The 7500-nt window shown below is 36.1% G+C and overlaps 1 protein-coding gene across 1 annotated transcript in view; it reads right to left on the reverse strand.

The window, feature by feature from the left end:
* The window catches only part of LOC127920901 (thyrotropin-releasing hormone-degrading ectoenzyme-like), a 135112-nt gene that overhangs the window by 115461 nt on the left and 12151 nt on the right, over window positions 1–7500 (reverse strand). The window lies entirely within an intron of this gene.

Consider the following 7500-nt stretch of genomic DNA (forward strand, 5'->3'; position numbering starts at 1 on the left):
ACATGACTTCTGTTCTGATTGATATAATAACACGACTTCTGTTCTGATTGTATAATAACATGACTTCTGTTCTGATTGATATAATAACATGACTTCTGTTCTGATTGTATAATAACATGACTTCTGTTCTGATTGATATAATAACATGACTTCTGTTCTGATTTCTGATTAATATAATAACATGACTTCTGTTCTGATTGATATAATAACATGACTTCTGTTCTGATTGATATAATAACATGACTTCTGTTCTGATTGTATAATAACATGACTTCTGTTCTGATTGATATATAACATGACTTCTGATTCTGATTGATATAATAACATGACTTCTGTTCTGATTAATATAACATGACTTCTGTTCTGATTGTATAATAACATGACTTCTGTTCTGATTGATATAACATGACTTCTGTTCTGATTGATATAATAACATGACTTCTGTTCTGATTGATATAATAACATGACTTCTGTTCTGATTGATATAATAACATGACTTCTGTTCTGATTAATATAACATGACTTCTGTTCTGATTGTATATAACATGACTTCTGTTCTGATTGTATAATAACATGACTTCTGTTCTGATTGATATAACATGACTTCTGTTCTGATTGATATAATAACATGACTTCTGTTCTGATTGTATAATAACATGACTTCTGTTCTGATTAATATAATAACATGACTTCTGTTCTGATTGATATAATAACATGACTTCTGTTCTGATTAATATAATAACATGACTTCTGTTCTGATTAATATTGATATAATAACATGACTTCTGTTCTAATATTGACTTCTGTTCTGATTATAATAACATGACTTCTGTTCTGATTGATATAATAACATGACTTCTGTTCTGATTGATATAATAACATGACTTCTGTTCTGATTGATATAATAACATGACTTCTGTTCTGATTGTATAATAACATGACTTCTGTTCTGATTGTATAATAACATGACTTCTGTTCTGATTGTATAATAACATGACTTCTGTTCTGATTGATATAATAACATGACTTCTGTTCTGATTGATATAACATGACTTCTGTTCTGATTGATATAATAACATGACTTCTGTTCTGATTGATATAATAACATGACTTCTGTTCTGATTGATATAATAACATGACTTCTGTTCTGATTGATATAATAACATGACTTCTGTTCTGATTGATATAATAACATGACTTCTGTTCTGATTGATATAATAACATGACTTCTGTTCTGATTGATATAACATGACTTCTGTTCTGATTGATATAATAACATGACTTCTGTTCTGATTGATATAACATGACTTCTGTTCTGATTGATATAACATGACTTCTGTTCTGATTGATATAATAACATGACTTCTGTTCTGATTGATATAACATGACTTCTGTTCTGATTGATATAATAACATGACTTCTGTTCTGATTGATATAATAACATGACTTCTGTTCTGATTGATATAATAACATGACTTCTGTTCTGATTGATATAATAACATGACTTCTGTTCTGATTGATATAATAACATGACTTCTGTTCTGATTAATATAATAACATGACTTCTGTTCTGATTAATATAATAACATGACTTCTGTTCTGATTGATATAATAACATGACTTCTGTTCTGATTGATATATAACATGACTTCTGTTCTGATTGTATAATAACATGACTTCTGTTCTGATTAATATAATAACATGACTTCTGTTCTGATTGATATAATAACATGACTTCTGTTCTGATTGATATAATAACATGACTTCTGTTCTGATTAATATAACATGACTTCTGTTCTGATTGTATATAACATGACTTCTGTTCTGATTGTATAATAACATGACTTCTGTTCTGATTGATATAATAACATGACTTCTGTTCTGATTGATATAATAACATGACTTCTGTTCTGATTGTATAATAACATGACTTCTGTTCTGATTAATATAATAACATGACTTCTGTTCTGATTGATATAATAACATGACTTCTGTTCTGATTAATATAATAACATGACTTCTGTTCTGATTAATATAATAACATGACTTCTGTTCTGATTGATATAACATGACTTCTGTTCTGATTGATATAATAACATGACTTCTGTTCTGATTGACTTCTGTTCTATAATAACATGACTTCTGTTCTGATTGATATAATAACATGACTTCTGTTCTGATTGTATAATAACATGACTTCTGTTCTGATTGATATAATAACATGACTTCTGTTCTGATTGATATAATAACATGACTTCTGTTCTGATTGTATAATAACATGACTTCTGTTCTGATTGTATAATAACATGACTTCTGTTCTGATTGTATAATAACATGACTTCTGTTCTGATTGATATAATAACATGACTTCTGTTCTGATTAATATAATAACATGACTTCTGTTCTGATTGATATAATAACATGACTTCTGTTCTGATTGATATAATAACATGACTTCTGTTCTGATTGTATAATAACATGACTTCTGTTCTGATTGATATAATAACATGACTTCTGTTCTGATTGATATAATAACATGACTTCTGTTCTGATTGATATAATAACATGACTTCTGTTCTGATTGATATAATAACATGACTTCTGTTCTGATTGATATAATAACATGACTTCTGTTCTGATTGATATAATAACATGACTTCTGTTCTGATTGATATAATAACATGACTTCTGTTCTGATTGTATAATAACATGACTTCTGTTCTGATTGTATAATAACATGACTTCTGTTCTGATTGATATAATAACATGACTTCTGTTCTGATTGATATAATAACATGACTTCTGTTCTGATTGTATAATAACATGACTTCTGTTCTGATTGATATAATAACATGACTTCTGTTCTGATTGATATAATAACATGACTTCTGTTCTGATTGATATAATAACATGACTTCTGTTCTGATTGATATAATAACATGACTTCTGTTCTGATTGATATAATAACATGACTTCTGTTCTGATTGATATAATAACATGACTTCTGTTCTGATTGTATAATAACATGACTTCTGTTCTGATTAATATAACATGACTTCTGTTCTGATTGATATAACATGACTTCTGTTCTGATTGATATAACAACATGACTTCTGTTCTGATGGATCTAACATGCCTTCTCTTGTTGGCTTGACAGCATGTTCCTGCTCCTCATGTCCCTCCCCTCCCATTGAGCAGGTGGTGCCGTGGGATTTATTTAAGATGTTCACCAGGTGTAAGGAGGGCTCTCAGCCTCAATGAGCTCACTATGTTACTGTGTGTGGGGGGAGAGAGAGAGAGGGCAGGCTCAGTGAGCATAGCCCTGCTATTGAGAAAGGCCGCCGTAGGCAGACATGGCTCTCAAGAGAAGACAGGCTATGTGCTCACTGCCCACAAAATGAGGTGGACACCGAGCTGCACTTCCTAACCTCCTGCCCAATGTATGACCATATTAGAGAGACATATTTCCCCCAGATTACACAGATCCACAAAGAATTCGAAAACAAATCCAATTTTTGAAAAACTCCCATATCTTTTGGGTGAAATACCACAGTGTGACATCACAGCAGCAAGATGTGTGACCTGTTGCCACGAGAAAAGGGCAACCAGTGAAGAACAAACACCATTGTAAATACAACCCATATTTATGCTTATTCATTTTATCTTGTGTCCTTTAACTATTTGTACATTGTATATATATATATATAATATGACATTTGTAATGTCTTTACTGTTTTTAAACTTCTGTATGTGTAATGTTTACTGTTAATTTTTGTTGTTTTTCACTTTATATATTCACTTTTGTATGTTGTCTACCTCACTTGCTTTGGCAATGTTAACACATGTTTCCCATGCCAATAAAGCCCTTGAATTGAATTGAATTGAATTGAATTGAGAGACAGACAGACAGACAGACAGAAGACAGAGACAGACAGACAGACAGACAGACAGACAGACAGACAGACAGACAGACAGACAGACAGACAGACAGACAGACAGACAGACAGACAGACAGACAGACAGACAGACAGACAGAGACAGAGAGAGAGAGATAGACACAGAGATAGACACAGAGAGAGACACAGAGAGAGACACAGAGAGATAGAGACACAGAGATAGACACAGAGAGAGACACAGAGAGATAGAGACATAGAGAGATAGAATATATGTATGTACTGTTATAATGAGCAGAGAGCAGGATATCAATCCTCACAGTGAGGCGCAGTACCAGATGGTTGGGCTGCTGTTGCTAAGCAAACATAATACTGAACTAAAGGAGCCTGATTGTAGCAACAGTATTATGGGATGTTGAATACACTGTCCAATACTATTCTCAGATCTGAAGGAGCCTGATCGTACTGTAGCAACAGTATTATGGGATGTTGAACACACTGTCCAATACTATTCTCAGATCTGAAGGAGCCTGATCGTACTGTAGCAACAGTATTATGGGATGTTGAACACACTGTCCAATACTATTCTCAGATCTGAAGGAGCCTGATCGTACTGTAGCAACAGTATTATGGGATGTTGAACACATTGTCCAATACTATTCTCAGGTCTGAAGGAGCCTGATCGTAGCAACAGTATTATGGGATGTTGAACACACTGTCCAATACAATTCTCTTGTCTGAAGGAGCCTGATCGTAGCAACAGTATTATGGGATGTTGAATACACTGTCCAATACTATTCTCAGATCTGAAGGAGCCTGATCGTACTGTAGCAACAGTATTATGGGATGTTGAACACATTGTCCAATACTATTCTCAGGTCTGAAGGAGCCTGATCGTACTGTAGCAACAGTATTATGGGATGTTGAACACACGGTCCAATACTAATCTCAGGTGTGATATCTGGTTGTGTACATGCCAGAAGGGGTTAGATGGTTAAATGTAGTGGGAGACTAGTTTGTTAGTCTGAGCTGTATTAATGAGCCTTAAATAACATCATGTGTATTGATGCATCAACTTCAACATCTCCATGTTGGATCTCATAGCAAAGGGTCTGAATACTTATGTCAATAAAGTATGTGTGTTTTATTTTTTTATTTTATATACATTTGCAAAAATGTCTAAAAACCTGTTTTCTCTGTCATTATAGGTTATTGTGTGTAGATTGATGAGGATTCCTTTTTTAAAAATCCGTTTTAGAATAAAGGCTGTAACGTAACAAACTGTGGGACAAGTCAAGGTGTCTGAATACTTTCTGAATGCACTGTGTATATTAACACATTAACTGCAAAGACCTGAAGTCAGACAATTAGGAACCTAACTAAATAATAGTGACTCTCAACTGATATAACCTCGTCCCCCAGGCTTAATGAATAAGAGCCGGCTGGTGGACGAGTGACAACCTGCCATGGTATTGGTGAGTATCAGGTGAGTATTCCTTCTTTAGCTCAGTTGGTAGAGCATGGCGCTTGTAACGCCAGGGTAGTGGGTTCGATTCCCGGGACCACCCATACGTAGAATGTATGCACACATGACTGTAAGTCGCTTTGGATAAAAGCGTCTGCTAAATGGCATATATTATATATATTATTATACAACAGAAGAAGATGCTGCTACACAATGGAAGGATAGTTTGTGTTCCCTCCACCGTAAGGGAGACATCATACGATACTCAGACTGTAGATTTAACCAAATGTAAAGAATTAAACATTGAAACAGATATCATCGACGCCCTCCCCATTGCCGTAGGGTGCAATTACACCGTACAACTCCACCGAGATACCTCTTCACCTCTCGAATCAAACATTTACACCGAGGAGCTCTTTGTAGTAGAATAATAAATGAAGAAATGGGACATAGATTGCCAACGCTAGCATAAATACTGAGGTCTGATAACAGCTGGTTGGTTGTGTGATGTTCTGAGAGATCTCTAAATGATTCAGAGAGGAGGGTCATAAGAAGAACAGGAAATAGACCAGGTACCTTCTCAACAGATAGAACCTGAACAGCAGGACTGTATGAAATACAATAGAGAAACTTCAAAGGAACTCTTGTCACTCATATATGTGTAACATACACACTCTGTTATTTGGGTTATTAACAGGGAAGTTAGGTTATTCCATTATAAAAGTCAATGGTTATTTATAGGGAATTTAGGATATTCCATTGTAAAAGTCAATGGTTATTATAGGGATCTCGCCATCACGGTTGACAACTCCATTGTGTCCTCCTCCCAGAGCGCTAAGAACCTTGGCGTGATCCTGGACAACACCCTGTCGTTCTCAACTAACATCAAGGCGGTGGCCCGTTCCTGTAGGTTCATGCTCTACAACATCCGCAGAGTACGACCCTGCCTCACACAGGAAGCGGCGCAGGTCCTAATCCAGGCACTTGTCATCTCCCGTCTGGATTACTGCAACTCGCTGTTGGCTGGGCTCCCTGCCTGTGCCATTAAACCCCTACAACTCATCCAGAACGCCGCAGCCCGTCTGGTGTTCAACCTTCCCAAGTTCTCTCACGTCACCCCGCTCCTCCGCTCTCTCCACTGGCTTCCAGTTGAAGCTCGCATCCGCTACAAGACCATGGTGCTCGCCACGGAGCTGTGAGGGGAACGGCACCTCAGTACCTCCAGGCTCTGATCAGGCCCTACACCCAAACAAGGGCACTGCGTTCATCCACCTCTGGCCTGCTCGCCTCCCTACCACTGAGGAAGTACAGTTCCCGCTCAGCCCAGTCAAAACTGTTCTGCTCTGGCTCCCCAATGGTGGAACACACTCCTCACGACGCCAGGACAGCGGAGTCAATCACCACCTTCCGGAGACACCTGAAACCCCACCTCTTTAAGGAATACCTAGGATAGGATAAAGTAATCCTTCTCACCCCCCTTAAAAGATTTAGATGCACTATTGTAAAGTGGCTGTTCCACTGGATGTCATAAGGTGAATGCACCAATTTGTAAGTCGCTCTGGATAAGAGCGTCTGCTAAATGACTTAAATGTAATGTAATGTAAATGTTATTTATAGGGAATTTAGGATATTCTGTTGTGAGAGTCAATGGTTATTTATAGGGAATTTAGGATATTCTGTTGTGAGAGTCAATGGTTATTTACAGGGAATTTATGATATTCTGTTGTGAGAGTCAATGGATATTTATAGGGAATTTATGATATTCTGTTGTGATAGTCAAGGGTTATTTATAGGGAATTTATGATATTCCATTGTGAGAGTCAATGGTTATTTATAGGGAATTTAGGATATTCTGTTGTGAGAGTCAATGATTATTTACAGGGAATTTATGATATTCCATTGTGATAGTTAATGGAGAAACTTCAATGGAACTCTCTCACTCTCATTCCGTATTTAAATGTTTTGTTCTTGATGCTAACAGCTGTTTTGTTTACTGATTTAGGATATCAATTTAATTTAATCCAACAACTGTAAACAAATGACATATTCTGGACAGACACAGACACTCCTGGGACTTCCTGCGTATTGGTATTAGCAGTCATCTTGATTCAATCAGGGGATTCACACAGAACCTGGTTTGCT

The sequence above is a fragment of the Oncorhynchus keta genome, unplaced genomic scaffold, assembly GCF_023373465.1.
Source record: "Oncorhynchus keta strain PuntledgeMale-10-30-2019 unplaced genomic scaffold, Oket_V2 Un_contig_2111_pilon_pilon, whole genome shotgun sequence".
NCBI classification, from domain to species: domain Eukaryota; kingdom Metazoa; phylum Chordata; class Actinopteri; order Salmoniformes; family Salmonidae; genus Oncorhynchus; species Oncorhynchus keta.